Raw genomic sequence first — 16,749 nt, 5'->3', positions numbered from 1 at the left:
ATTGATATTACTAAATTACCCACAACAATAACAATGTTTACTTTCAGAATCAGACGAATGTCTTACCTTGCTTAACTAGATCATAATGTTTCGAGCTCAAATCTTCAAAAACGTCAATTTTCAAGCAAAGTAAAAAAAATCAAACACTAATCGTAAATAACTACCTAAAAGAAATAGTGAAAGTTAGTATAATTATGTTTTTTACAACCTATTGACCAAATTTCAAGAAAGTACATCAATGTTTACAATTTAAAAGGAATCAATTATCATAACTGCGGGCCTACCATGAACTCTTATTGCGATTCAATTGACAGCCTAAAATGAACTGCTTATATATAAGAGCTATCTAATTTAGGTTGACGTCAAATCAACTGATTGATCGCAATGATGTCAATTGAATGTCAAAAATGAAATCAACTGAATCACAAACTGATTTAGTTCGTTCATTCATTCGTACCATGAATTGTTATTTCAACCTAAACTGGATAGCTTTTTTGTCAGTGTCCGATTCGAAAAAAGTTGCTACTTCCTTAGAGGAAAGTGAATCGTGATGTTAATAACTTTTAAAAAATAGTGAAAACATAGAAAAGAAAAATTTTATTGATTAAAAATGAGATGAGAATACTTTATTGGACTTTTTTGTAAAACACAATACTGAAAATAAATACCAAAAAAATGATAATTCTAAAGACGAGGCAGTAAGGGCCCGGGCTATAGCCTGTTCGCAAGAACGAATTAAAAAAAAGTACTCTGTGGTCCTGTCAAATCAAACATCAATGGAGGTGCGTTCATAACTCGTTATTTTTACGAAAACACAGAAGCAAACATTTAATTTGTAATTCAAAGAACTACATTTATTTATATTACTATTATTTAATTAGTATAATAAAGGGCTTAATGGTTTATAATTTGACGCAATTGCGCAATTTTAAAATGTATTTTTAGTATTTTCTACGCAAAAAAACCGCTATAATCATATCATTTCGTTCATTCTTCATAAGCGATCCAAAAACCATTCAGTAAAAGGCAAATCATGGTACGAATTTTAGTGATTCAATTTGGGTACCCAAACTGAACTGCATCGGATTCGCATCGCTTATTAAAAATTGATGGTAGGCCCTCTGATCTTGAGTCTTGTCAAAACATGGCCGCGCCAAATGACAATTCACTTGAATATTACTACCTTACACGTTACACGTACGATTGTAACAAAATTGGACACACAAAAAGAAGCTTAATTACGTTAATGCAACGTCCAATTTAACAAAGTCAATTTTGTTCTTATCAAACGTTGGGATCCTCCAAATATCATATCACAGAATTATCTTAGACACAAATTATGTAAGTTTACTCTAATTGTCTTATCTATTATATATAATTTAAATATTTTTATTCAAAATAAGATTCAAATTCACTTACTGAACGTCAAAAACTACCACCCATTCAAAAGAGACTGCCTCATAACAATAATATATTTATGCATAACAGGTTTATGTTTGTTCCTCGTGTTAACATTATGAATGTCACAGATTCTAGAAAAATCCTCAATGTGCTTATGAACACACAGAACATTATCAAAAATGTTCTGAGAAGCAACAGTCAAAATATTGATTTCTTTAAATTTTTCTCTTAATGATTCTTTAGGACCTAAGTTATAATTAGGCGGCAAAGATGGTATTAATATCGGCCGCACTGCCTCATAACAATATACCATAGGACATAATACTATGAAAATAACTAATACTAATAAATACATAATACTATGCTGCAGAACTAAGCCTATGCGCCAATCCTTCAATATGGGGGCCCCATTGCAATTTGGAATCAAGAGTAATGCCAGATTCCACTGGTTCTACCACCTCTCTGTTTAATAAATTTTTTAACAAAAAAAACAACCGACTTCAAAAACACTATTCCAAAACAAAAGATATAATGTGCGTTAAAAAGTTTAAAACTAATTGCGTATTTTTATACAATCTAATTAATTTTATACTTTTTAGTGCAGATTATATCTATTGTTTTGGAATAGTGTTTTTAAAGTCAGTTGTTTTTTTGTTAATTTTTTTTACTTTATGATTTTTAGTGAATTTGAAGTACATTAACTTACAATTTGTCTAAATATGTGTAGATATACTAAATTTTTCAATGTAGCAATGAACGTAAGTGCTTTGCAATTTGATTACAGACAGAAATTTTACCACAGATCGCACCCTTACTGTAAGTCGTTAAGGTTGATTGATCACCATATTCGACTACAACAATTGATCATAACTATGTTATTGTAATAATAAAAAAGAATCGGCCGAGTATCGTTAGTTTGCTCCTAAGAATTGAAGAGTTCCGTTACTTTGTCATGGATTCCGTAATCAGAACCTAACCAAACTCTCATCAAACTATCTTTGAATTATATCCTTTCCATTAAAAAAAGAATCATTGAATTCGGTTGGCGCAACATTGAGTTATTCGTAAATTTATCATCCACTTTGCTATACGTATGTATAGCAAATATATAATTTAAGAATTTTATGGTTTTCTCATGGATGACATTGTCAGATCTGGAGCAAATTACGATGATTTTTATTTATTTATTTACTTTATTGGAGACAAAAACAGAAACAAAAGATTAAATACATATACAAATTATAACTAACTAAAATAATTACAATTATTCCCTTGGAACGTCTCACTGAGAACATAGATGTTAAAGATAAAAGCGACATCTGCTTAGGTGCAAGCGTGCACGTACAATTTACAATACAAGTTAATCGTAGCAAAGGTAAGTAAAACTTGGTAAAAGTAAGCTATATAATTGTAAAACTAGAATGTAGAAAACAGAAATAATAAGATTTAAGTTTGATTAGAACTGAATATTTTTTTAAGATTAGTTTTATAGGTAAAAAGGGAGCACGAAAACATATCAATGTTATTCAACGTGAGATTATGTAGTGTACATATTCTGTGAAGTGGCGCACGTTTACCAATATTAGTCCTAGTTTTAGAGAGGTGAAATAAGTTTTGTGATCTAGTGGCTATAGATGGTACACGGAAATTAATCTCAGATAACAATTGGGATGACTTTATCTCGCCATTACAAATTTTATACAGGGTCACTGCGTCAATTAACCGTCTACGGTTACTCAAGGATAGGGTATTATGTTTAACTAACAGTTCATTGTACGAGCAGCGGGATATACGCATACGGTAATTAAGGGTTCTTAAAAATTTTTTTTGAATAATTTCTAATTTTTGAATGTAGATTGCATAAAACGGATTCCAGATTGGTGACACATATTCTAGATGAGATCTAACTAGACTATTAAAGAGGCAGGTAAATGTGTTTTTCCGCTTAAAGTGTTTAGTATTTCTTGTTATGAAACCTAGCATTCGGTAAGCTTTATTAAGTACATTTTCTACATGCACATCAAGAGTAAGTTTTGTATCTAGATACACACCAAGGTCTCTAACGGTTTTTTCTGAGTTAAGAATGTAGCCACCTAGTTGAAAACTCGTAGTTAATATATTTAAATTTCTTGTGAATGTCATATGAATACATTTGCTAAAGGCCAAAAACAGTTTATTAATTTTACAATATTCTTCAAATCTCATTAAATCTGACTGTATTAATTTTAAATCATTTTGATCACGAACACAGGAGTATATCTTTAAGTCATCCGCATATAAAAGGAAATTGCAATGTTTGAAACAAGATGAGATATCATTTATGAAGAGTAGAAATAGTAATGGTCCTAGGATAGATCCTTGAGGGACGCCCGAAGAGGCTATGACAGGGGCAGAGACATGCCCATTAATAACAACAGACTGAACACGATTTTGTAAATACGAACTGAACCAACGCAATAGATTGCCTTTGATTCCGTTGTAGGAAAGTTTTTTCAAGAGTATCAGATGGTCCACCTTGTCGAACGCCTTCTTGAAGTCTGTGTAGATAGTTTCAATCTGTCTTTTTTGATCCAAGGCATTAAAAGTATAGTTTGTAAAAGTGAGTAAATTCGACAAAGTAGATCTTCCTTTTACAAAACCATGCTTTTCGTCAATGATGAAATGCTTACAGGTTGAATAAACATGATTGTGCACCAGTTTTTCAAAGACCCTTGGAATTACTGAGAAAATGGATATGGGTCGATAGTTCTCAACATTACTCTTAGAACCCGATTTAAATATAGGTGTTATGTAAGCATGCTTCCATTGCATCGGGAATACACCAGCTTCCAGACATTTGTTAAAGATGATTTCCAATGGGACTGAAATAGTTAAAAATGTTTGCTTTAAGAATAGTGGACTTATTTGATCTAGACCGGGGCCTTTATTGGGATCCAGATTTTTTAAAGTTTTACATATCTCAGATTTGGTAAGGTAAATACTGTTTAGATACACTGGGCTATCAGATGTAACATCGTTTACAAGTTGATTAATGTTATAAGCCTCGGGTGATACTGGTTCAAAAACCGATTGAAAGTATTTTGAAAACATCTCTGATATAGTGGTAGGATTATCCGAAGAGTCATTTTCTAGTATCATTGTGTGGGGATATCCGGAATTCGTTTCTTTAAGGTTAGATGTATATTTCCAAAAGAATTTAATGTTATTTTTTAAGGATGATTCGACATTTTCAATATACTTATTATAGCAATCGGAGAGTAGCAATTTAACGCGTTTGCGCAAAAGGGCGTACTCTTGGTAATCGCGTAGTGATTGGTAAACTTTCCATCTCAACCAAAGCTTTGATTAACGTCTCAATGTGCTTATCAAACTTCTTGAGAACCAAACTGGAAACCTAGGCGATACATGTCTTTTAAGAGGCACGTGACATTCAATTATGCTATTGATATTTTTATAGAAATTATCAACTGCATCTTCAGGAGCTAAAGGATTAAGTTCAGAGAGCCAGTCAACATTAGATATTGCTTCGTTAATGATATCATAGTTAGCTTTAAAGAAATTTCTTTTTAATTTAGGTTTGACGGGCATAGAAGCTGTTTTCTTTATAGAAAAAAATATATGTAGTGGTGGATGGTGAGTGTACCTATACTAATACTGTAGTTACTTAATACTGTAGTATTAAGTAACGGATCGTCTGAAATATTCACCGTGCAATTTAAAATATTACATAATACTAAATCTAGTATTCTATCGTTTTGGTTTACAATAGTATTTATTTGTTTTAAGTTCAGAAAAGATATGGTATAAGTTAATAATTTTGAGGGTTCCGTATCAGATTGAGAAGGGTGAAGAAAAGGAGCATCATTTGACCATTTTAAGTAGGGAAGATTAAAGTCGCCCAGTAGTAAGTAGTTATTAAAATTCATGTTAGTATGAACATTATGGAGCTTGGAGAAAAACCTATCATATACTATGGTTTTGGATGCAGGTGGTATATAGCATGCACATAGAAGTAGTCCGTCATGTGCAGGGAAATGTAAATAAATTTCTTCTAAGTCAATGGCCTCCAAATCCGACCTCCTAATTGTATTAATGTTTTTTTTTGACAAATACTAATACACCCCCACCTCCCTTCTTATTAGTCAAAGCCAAGTTCCGATCCCGACGATAAGTCACATATTCATTTGATTGTAATTCTGAATTTAGTATGGCTTGGGAAAGCCAGGTTTCAACTAGAACTATCACGTCATAATTGCAAACAAGCAAATTAAGTTTTAGGTCTGTAAGTTTTGACTTTAAGCCACCACAGTTTTGGTAAAAAACCGTTCTATTATCAGAAATCATTATGGAAAGAAAAGTAAAATGAAATGTACAATATAAATATTAATATTAATTTAACGATTGTTTTCGTGCTTCCGAGTACAAACATATTATTTAAATAAAGGTATGAATATGAAGTTCTATTATGTCTTAAAATTATACAATCTAATGTAAAGAAGTAACTTAGTCATATTTTGCTCAAGTCATTTTCACATCGGATCTGAATTACTCGTGAATCGTCATTCTTACGCAGAAGAATACAGCCGTTTTTAATCCATGCGAACTTGTAATTTTTAATTTTGGCTTGTTGTCTTGCCTTACTAAATAATATTTTATTTTTTAGTGTTAAATGTTCGTTTATATAGAAGCGCGTGTTTTGAGTCGCGGCGGCCGCGGTGGTTGGGGCTCCGCCAAGCAGCTGGCCAGTCGTCAAGGAGTGACGGGCGCGCGCGCATGCTATCACTTCGTCTCTTTGACGCCGGGTGGATAGTTGTAGCACAATGTTTTTAGGGCGATCACTGCGAACTCCTGGGCCGGGGGTCACCGATCTAATGTCGCATTCTTTGATGTCCACATCAATTAATTTGCCAATCTGCATACATACATGGATCAGATTTTCAGATTTATTTTCAGGTACGTTCTGTATTTCAACATTACAGCTGCGCGAAGCCTGGTCGAGATCGTCAAACTTAGACTGCAAATTATTTAGAACGGCGCGTAATTTGGTGCTTTCCTCAGTACATTCTGGCCGTGATGTGAAGGAAGCCAAGGCATTTTCCAGCTCCTTAATACGTCCCTCCGAGGCATCCAGGCGTTTTTCGAGCTTATCTATATCCTGCTTTACACTCATAGATACCTCTTGAATCGCGATGTGCAAATCTTCCCGCCATTGTTGACGCAGACTATCAAACTTTGCATCAAAATATTCAGTGAATGCTTGTGTATCGACGTTCAACATAGATGAAGGAGAGCCCTGCATTCTGGTTGAGATAATCCCCGATATGCCGGTCTTTTTAGATTTACATAAAGAGCATTTCCATTTTATTTTGTTCATTGGTAATATCTTTTTAAATTCGGTTTCAGTCATATCTGCGCAGAAGTAGTGTTGATATAAATTACAAGCCACGCATTTTATAACATCCTTCTCGCTTACAACTTTTTTACACTTCTCGCAATCCATGCTTGTTAACTTATTTTATTGTATAATTTATAATCAGGTAAAAGTCAATCAGCTGTTATCGGTATCAGTAATTATATATTATGTAATTATGAGATGTTTTGTTTACTAATAATGCGTCGCTCGTTTCGATACAGGTATGGGTGCGTGTGAAAGTATAATATTACTTAACTTGTTTACTTTCTCAACTCGACACGATTTTACTCAAAAATTTATAACAATGACTCAATTGTTAATATAATATTTGCATCACTTACGGATAATATTATATACGATAGTTGCCAGCGACAAGCCGCAATCGCCTCAATCATCTAAATATAAAGGGCTATAACTGCACGCAATTGTTCGAACTTTTTTACGTATCACCGTCAATTTTAAATACTCTTTTGCTCACTGTTGCTTAAAATTCACTTAATATAATTATTTAACTTTTTACATTTAATGAAAACACATTGACTATCAAAAATATATGCTTATAAAAACTTGCAATAATTTAATTTAACTAAATTCAATGATAAACCGCGTTTTAATAATTATATTCGAGAGAACTTGTGTGTACGTGTCACGATCGCCTTACGGTAATGAATGATTACGGGAATAACTAGCTTTCAAATAAAAAAAGAATTATTAAAATCGGTTCACCCAGTCGAAAGTTTTGAGGTAACAAACATAAAAAAGAACATATCGACGAATTGAGAACCTCCTCGTTTTTTGAAGTCGGTTAAAAATATTCGCATCTACATTTTTGACATATGGCGCGGCAAATTTAATAACTTTGGTTTTAGGACTATTTAACAAAAAGTTATTGGCGCTAAACCAGTACACAATGTCAGATAGAGCATCGTTTACTTCGTCATATAAAAGTTGGCTTCGTTTCACTTTGAATATAAGTAAAGTGTCATCCACAAACAAAACCACCTTGAGTTTTTTTTCTACAAGGTTAGGTAGATCATTTATATAAATTAGAAAGAAGGTCTAAGAATAGACCCTTGTGGCCATACCAAGAGGAGTCCCAGGAGATCTCCTGCCATTCACATCGACCCTCTAAATCCTATTATTTAAATATGAGATCAGAAGATCGAGCGCAGATCCTCTTATAACATAGTGACATGGCTTCCTAACCTATCATTTTATAAGACACTGGGGGCGTTACACATTAACTTGGAATAAACTTACTTATACCTATTAATAAACCAAGAATATGTTTATGTTAATGTTTACAAATAGACATTATATTTGGACGTATAACAACGTTGGACAACTTCATACAAAGTTAATTTTTAAGGTCATGGCAGACCACCAATCGTCATACAATCATTTTCGTGCTAATAATATAAAATAATAATGTTATATGATTTTAAAAGAATTATCTGCAAAGTGGGTCATTAATCAATTTGCTGGTTGGCTGCTTGGTTCATATAAACTCTCAAAGTGTTAGTAGCGGGCGAGGATCGAACCGGAGGCACCGTAGTAAGAGTCAATGTTTCTACCTATTGCGCCATCGACGCTTCACATAATATAGGTAAATATAATTTCTCCCGCACAACTTAAATATAATATAAAATATATCGAATATTATCTGTAAGTAGATCTCCCAAGAACCAAATTAGTTCATGACTATTTTGTATACGGACTCTATCCCTAATAAAACCCTTTAATCCAATTATAATGTAATATGTCCTTGGAGATAATATTTAACTGGCGAAACTTCTATAATAACGCTGCTATTATCAATATTTCAGAATTTGAATCAATTTGAATTGTACAAAATGATCACAGACAACTAATACGGGACAAAATACATTGACAATAAGTTATTTAATATATTTATAATATATCATATATATTATAATAGTCGTTAATAAAATAATATCTATATTTATTTACAGTGTCTGTGGACTGTACTCAACAACTCTTGTGTTTTTATATTTATATTCATTTTCATTTATTTGACTTACTCGTGAAAGGTGTTAATTTTTAATTAAAATAATTTGTAAAATGTTGATCTAAACGAGTGTCTTAATCAATGAGTATCTTAATCACTTATTCTCATTACTCTTTTCCGTTGTGGTAGTAAATGGTTGAAGGAAAAAACTTGAAAATTATAAGTGTCATTTCCTAGATAAAATAAGTCTTATTTGTTGAAGACTGTATAACTTGCTTTTCCTTTTATTATTATTTTTTTAGTTTTTGTTTTGTTTTTCCTTTGTTTTAGTGTTAATGTACTTAGATTATAACGGAGCTGACATGTATATACATCTCGGAGATTTATTTGGATTTAAAATCGGGCGTCACCGTGTTGGTATCCAACATGTTATTTAAGTCGATCAGTGCACGGGCGCGGGCGCTAGCTTGAAGACGAATGCGACTTCTAAATGAGCGCTTCAATCACGTCACCGACAGTGACGTACCCAGTGACAACTTCAAACACACTTTGAAAGATGACGTGCGCCTCAAATCAGCCCAATACACAGAGTAGAATATAATCATACAGGCCATATTACTTTTATATTCTAATTCTCCGACATACATATAAAAGCCCCTCAATAAATAAAGAAAAATAAAAACCGATCAAATGAATGGAATCCTATTAACAAGCCGTTAATAAGGTAAGGTAATGGCCTTAGCGACTCACAAATAACTTCTACCTACACACTACCTCACCTACTCAATAGTCATGCTTGGTTTGTGGCACTAATGAAGTAATTTCCGTTGCTTTGGTGAACTTCTTTAATTAAAAAAGAAACCGTCTCACCTCATCCTACAATATCAAATAACTTTGTGTTGTAGTTTACTTTTTAAAAGCATAGGAGGGCAAATCATGGTCACCCGATGGTAAGTGATATTATAAAGAGTCCAATAAACGTACATATCTTATACATATATAATCTAAATATCAGAAACAGCTGCAACGATTTTCATAAAATTTAGTATACAGGAGATTTCGGGGGCGAGAAGTCGATCTAGCTAGATTTCAATTAAAAAAAATTGGCTTTATCCATGTTTTAATGAGAAACAGCTAACATTAGAATACAAAGGTAAATTTCGCCACTCTATGCAAGAATGTAATGGCTCTGATGGGACATTGGGTGATCCGGAAATCAGAACTCTCCGGTTCGAATCCAGATGTTCTATTAGTTTATTTTTTGCTTACAGTTTTGTACATTCTTAAAAATTCTATTATCATTAGCAAGGCTCCGTCGTCCGGATATTTAATCAAAAACCCGAAACCATAGGATCGAACCGGGAGCTTCTTGATGGAAGGAAACGGTTCTACCTCACGCATCATTATTTGTGGATTTCTGAAATAAAGAATAAATTACATTAATTTTCATGAACGTTCACTTTTGACAACAAGCTTGTAAAATACTTTCATGTTTTTTTAATAACAAACAACAAGGTATTACACAAATATTAATTCATATTAAGTACAAACTTAAACCCATTGTCAAAACTTTGGCCGTGTATCGAAACTATTATCACCTGGTTAGTTAAAAAAATATATTTATACATAAATATATATAATGGAATGGGGTGATAAATAGAACCGAATCGCTGTAATTGCATTATACAAAGTAGGAGCCAAATACAAAAAACCTCATAAACTCTCCAAACACATGGTATTACTGAAATGTTTATGTACCGGGCTATTAATAGGTACAATGAACCTCCTCTGTTTGTGACAGAAAAAGATCTGACCGTCCACCTAGTATTATTACGAAAAAAACGGTGGTCCAAGCAGTAAGGAAGAGAATTCGATGAAATCCTGTCCGAAAGCAAAAGATTTCATCTCGGGGATGAAGAAAGCACCTAGAACCATGTCGCGTATTTTTAAAGATGACTTAGGACTTGCATCCTATAAGAGACGTACCTACTGGTCATTTCTCAACTGATAATTTATGAAAGAATAGGGTGGTAAAATCGAATTAACTACTGAAGCGGTACGCAAAAAGAGGTCACAGAAACACATAAAATGAAAGAAATACATTAAACACATTCTCACAAAACATTATCTCTCACTGTGATTTAATATAAGTTTATTTAACAAACAATTTAGTCAGTTCATAAGAAATTTATATCCAAATTGAGTTATGTCACTAATAATTACACTATTATAAGTTACAAAGACAAATTAAAATTTTTCAATATAAAAACCTTGGAATTGCGAAGAAATGCGTCACAAATTATTTTCTTATATAAATTATTAAATAATCAATTAGACTGTCCATTACTTCTATCTAAGATTGGATTATGTGTACCACCTTATCCTTGTCGTATTAGTACATATCTGCCAGTACATGTACGATTCTTCAGAAACAATTATGGCTCAAATTCACCTATCCAACTTATCTCAAAATTATATAACAGTAAATTCCATAGTAATAGTAGTATAGATATAAATTTTAATACATTTGGAATTTTAAAAAATACGCTTTTGAACCCTTATAATTTGGATATATAAAATTATAGTTTTTAGTAAAAGTAAACACATATTGTAGAAGTATTACTTAACTTACAATAATAAATGAAGGCAACGCTGTGCATACCTATAAGTAAGATATACAAATATAAATATAAGAAATTTTATATTATAAGTAGTCATAATATTAATTGTGTGTCTAGTTGGTAAGCCTTTTCTAATAAATAAATAAATAAATAAATTTATCTAAATCCAAATTTTAGCTTTACTATGCCGTGTTAATTTACAAAAACGAAATAAGTTTAATACTGTTCATTAGGTTTAAAAGTACTTTTAGATTTATACTGTAGATTTAGTTATATTGTAAGTAGTATTATCTTTCCACGAGAGCTGCTGCCGACAAACTACTTAGGTAGTTTGGCAGACTGTCCTTATGAAATTTGTAAAGGCAACTGGAATAAATGAATTTAAAAAAATTTTGTTTACGAATGAGAATTTTTTACAATTGAGCAACATTATTACAAACAAAATCAGCGTATTTTTGCTCAAAGCTCTAAGGAAGCTTCCCAATTAGTCGACAGAGTGCAACGTGGGCACTATCCGATTTCAGTGATAGTTAGTTGTGAAAAAGGATACCTTTTTCACAACAACTTTTGATACAAAACATCGGCACTAGTGTATCATGATACCATTCTTGAAAAGGTAGTGAAGCCCCTTAACAACACCATGTTCGATAACCAAGAATAGTCCTTCCAAAAAACTCGGCGCCGGGTCATAATGCTCGGTCTACGCAGTGTTGGTTGGAAACGAACGTTTCGGATTTCATCAGAGCTGAAGACTGTCCGTCGACTAGTCCAGATCTTAATCCACTGGAATACGTTTTTTTGTCAGACTGTATTGCAACCAATGGAGACCACTTCGAATAAGTTTTTATATTTTAAATTGTTTTATATTTATGTATTAAACTAACACACTGTTAAAGTAAAAAATGTTATTTGCAATAGAAATTATTTTTCTTTGTTTCAGTAGACTAGGAAAAGACTAGGAAAATTTAAATTCTGACGGACATTCATTATGTTAACCTAAATATATGTTGAGGGGCAACTGTCAAAATATCTATGTACTCCAAAAAATTCCTCAGATTTACGTATAAGTAACCACAATCTTATTGGTTCGCTATTTAATATATTGATGAAAGTTTCGAAGAAATTCATGTTTAAGAAGATACCAATAATGATGTAAATTAATCTTTCTAACTACGTATATATATATTACTAGATGTTCTATATATATTACTAAAAAAATGATTTATGTTTTCAGGAATAATGTAGTCTAAAGCCACCGGAAATGTATACCTAATGAAAGTTCATGAGTTAAAAAGCGTATTTCTGAATGATTTTAATAATATTATGTAGTAATATTATAATATAATGATTGATATCGTGTTTGTGTAAACATCTTTTGTTATATTTAAAAGGGTTCTCGACTATGTTTTCGTTGAAAACTTCCAGAAGACTTATTTTTTTTCGACACCTAAAACAAATATCGTTAATGTATACAAAAAAGTAAACATAAACATAATAAATTATATACTTAAACAGCATGAAAATCGGCGTAGTAGTTTTTGAGTTTATCAGAAATAGACAGACAGACGCCGCGGAGAACTTTGTTTTATAGTATGTAGTGATGAACATTATTCAGAAATAGTATTAAAATATAAATATGTTTATGTTGTATTTTTTATTCAAAATATATAATTTATTGAAAGTCTAACAATGCTGCCTGATCACAAAGCATGCGATGAAACTAAAACTGTAAGTTAACTTAAACTTTCATAAGACCCAAAAGTAAGTGAAAACTCCATCGCGTTAATTTGATTATATAGTCATTTGTTGCAACGTCAAAATTTAATAAAATTATAGATTTCTACATACTCCAAAGGTCTACAAAAATTATAAAAAGCCATAATTCCAAACATAGCGGGAAAATAGAAACATTATTTAAGTTAGACTTTTAACAATATAAAAACACGGTTTACTTACACGGGCAAATAATACTCAAAGCTTAAACTTCACACTTATAAGTACTTGCACATTCGTAAATGTTATTGTTAATTACAATATAAATACTAATAAGATTATTCACTGCATTTATTTACGTCACAAATAGTCTCGATTCAACTAACACTGACACACGTCCATCCATTTTGATGGACGAACGCCGACTGATTTGAACGAGTTTCACAACTCGGAGAGAAGATGCGTGCGCATTTCAATTTACTTCATAAATTCTGATGAAAATATGGATAATTAGCTTTACGTTATTATTCAACGCTCAATATGATAACCGAATATTTAATTCGCAAATCGCTCTTTGATTTGGTAAGATTTTTCAATATATTAATTCGAAAATGACGTGTGTACGATGTTATGTTACTTTGGCCTAACCAATATAAACAACATTTATATTAACATTATTGTAATAGTAATGCAAGAATGTGATAGTCTTACCACTTAATCGCAATAGTTATAGCAATTATCGTTTGTGTAATAAAAGTTTATCATAAATAAAAATGACAATATTATTAAGTATTGCAATTTTTTTTTCCAACATTTATTATTATATGCTAGTAACGACAACAGCTTCACTAATCTGACTCATCATTCTCCCTATTTCAATCTTTTATATTAATTACTAGAGGACTCTGCGAATACTTTACACTAACTGCATTATCAATTTTAAAATTAATACTACGTCAATACTGTGAGCATGAAACTTTTATTAATATTTATTTTTAGCATTAATTTTCATATTTGCAATTTTCAAAGGTCATTTTGTGTTAAATCATTTTGAATCAGTTTTGAGGGAGATGTAACATACCGACAAATAAAATCGCGTTTGATAAATAAACATATTTTTAAATGCTATTGTTAAATATGGCATTATGATTAGAAAATTTAATGTTACGCAGAGACAGCAATTCTTTTACGCGGTCGTGACTTTCTTTTACGCGCTTGATCATGAGTATTGCAGTTTAGTTTATTAGCGTTTCATGTGTACGTATACAGCTGTTGGTATCCCATTACTATTTTACGTTAACCAGCTTAAAGCTTAAAGTGGACTATACATTCCATTTATCTATATAGGTCTGTATATATTAGCAATGCAATCAATTCAGTCTACGAACCGAGGTGAGTGGTTGCAGTGTATTGAAGTTTAAGTTGAATTAAAACATGACTTAATATTTTTTAAGTGAATAAGTTAAGAGATGAGCAAGCCGTTCATTAGGATTGAACCTAAAAAACTCTGAGCGTCATCGAATTTGTGCGTGACCCAAAATGTTAAGTCTCATCATTTCAAAGGTAGATTTGTTGAGTACAAATCGAATAAACGAACATATGAATTAGAAAATTGATTACACGTTGGTTCGTGGCGGGCGAGGATCGAACCGGGGGCTCCGTGGTAAGAGTCAACGTTACAACCTATTGTGCCACCAACACCCCATTAGCCCAGTAATTACTATCACTTGGTACGGCGCCCTTCTGAAACATAACAGTTGTACAGAAAGGCGCTCCGGTGTTACCTACCACTGCCTGCATATTCTGTGCGGACAAGCCTTGTGCAAATTTTAATCCAGTTTACAACCACAAACCGTCGCTACTGCCAACTGTACAGTTATATAACATACCTATCCCCGCCCGCTTCGCTGGGCGAACTTTTTAAAGTAAATAAATCATACAATTAAAAAAATAACCATAAATTCCGCATCGAATGGTGGTAGTTTCATGTTGATACGATCAGTGGTTTAGACGTGATTGAGCCTCAAACAAAGACCATTTGATTATATATTAATATATATATATATATACATATATATATATATATAGATTACGATGAGATATGTGTTTCTAATGTGGTATGTGAAGCCGTTATTTATTAAGCGTCTATTCGTTATGAGGTCAATGAATCTGATACAATCTGAAAACAATCATTTCGCCCCAGGAATCATCTCGTCCACGATCTCATTCTCCATATATTATCATCGCTACAAGAACGATCGGCTTATTTAAATCATTTATATCGGATGATCTGTGAACGGCTTCATCGATTGGAGTTACAACTGTCACCATCTGGATGTGTGGCGTTCCTAAACAGTGTGTTTTTCAAGTAACTTACTTTCACGTACAACCAAACTATAGAATGAACTTCCTTCTGCGGTGTTTCCGGGACGTTAAGATATGGGTGCCTTCAAAAAGCTCGTACACCTTCCTTAACGGCCGGACACGCTCCTGTTATTTCTCTGGTGTTGCGTGAGAATGTGGGCGGTGGTGATCACCTAACACCAGGTGACCCATACGCTCGTTTGTCCTCCTCTTCCATTAAAATGGTTATAATAACAGCTTTTACGTTGACGTACAATATTGAGTTACTAAGCAACTAAAATTAATATAATAAAATTATAAAACAATACATAAGAATAGTTTTAATTTTTTTACAACTAGGATTATGGAACTTCGACTAACAATGTTCTATTAACAACAAATCGTCAAGTTCTAATGGCATTCTGATGGGAATTCGATTTTGAATTTTGATTACTTTCTTAAACCCTTCTAGGGTTTGATTTCCATAAGGCATGGAAACTTGACTATCAATCGAGAGACGTCAAAAGGTTTTATTAATGGCCAAAGTTACTTAGGCGTTCCGAATAAAAGTGCTCAGTATAAGTCTAAATATGGCCTGCTCTTCCTATAAAATAGGTCACGAGTTTTGTTAATATTTTGTGATCTAAATTATTTAAGAATAAATCTTTGTTTGTTTGTATTCAAAGCACTGCCACATCATTCAACTGATTATAGTAAAACTTCGACTGTTATTTGTTTGCAATTAATATCAAAATTTACCTAATTATATTTAATGTGAAAGACAAAACAGTTTAATTTTTGAGGCATTAATATAGCACTTCAACATACAACAAAGCCTTAATACTCTTTAGAACATAATATTAAAGCATGACTTTCATGAAAATATTGTATTCTTATGGATTCTTTTAAAATTTTCTAGCGAATCAGTCGGACGGTAAATAGTAAAAATCAAGTGAAATATTTCATTACAACATATATAAAAATGGTAAGGGATGCCTAACTATCATGTACCAAGCTGGCCTCTTGAAAAGTATTCTTAAATGTGTTTTATATTTATAGTAAATTTATTGAATTAGGCGTTACTTTGCGGAAATCCATAATTATACAAATTATTTAAGTTTTCTTTAGTGTTAATTCCGCCAATATTTGTCTTTAAAACAATTCGACACGTGTTTCGCCTCTACACGAGGCATCCTCAGGACGTGTTGTCTCGCCAAAATCTGGCACGAGACTGAATCAAATGAGCCGGAAGCCGCTCTTTTATACCCTCGTCCCATGAAATGACGCGC

The 16,749-nt window shown here is 32.4% G+C and overlaps 1 protein-coding gene across 3 annotated transcripts in view; it reads right to left on the bottom strand.

Moving 5' to 3' along the window:
• The window catches only part of LOC126974000 (TWiK family of potassium channels protein 18-like), a 149,800-nt gene that overhangs the window by 125,184 nt on the left and 7,867 nt on the right, over positions 1-16,749 (bottom strand). The window contains exon 1 of one of the 3 annotated variants that reach the window (XM_050821353.1): positions 13,361-13,528. The exons of the other annotated variants lie outside the window; for them this stretch is intronic. The gene's annotated coding sequence lies outside the window, so the exon portion shown is untranslated. Of the gene's footprint in view, positions 1-13,360; positions 13,529-16,749 lie in introns of those variants that run through there. 3 annotated transcript variants of the gene reach the window in all.

Source organism: Leptidea sinapis, chromosome 31 (assembly GCF_905404315.1).
Source record: "Leptidea sinapis chromosome 31, ilLepSina1.1, whole genome shotgun sequence".
In the NCBI taxonomy this organism is placed as follows: Eukaryota; Metazoa; Arthropoda; class Insecta; order Lepidoptera; family Pieridae; genus Leptidea; species Leptidea sinapis.
This window is presented reverse-complemented; position numbering and strand designations above follow the sequence as displayed.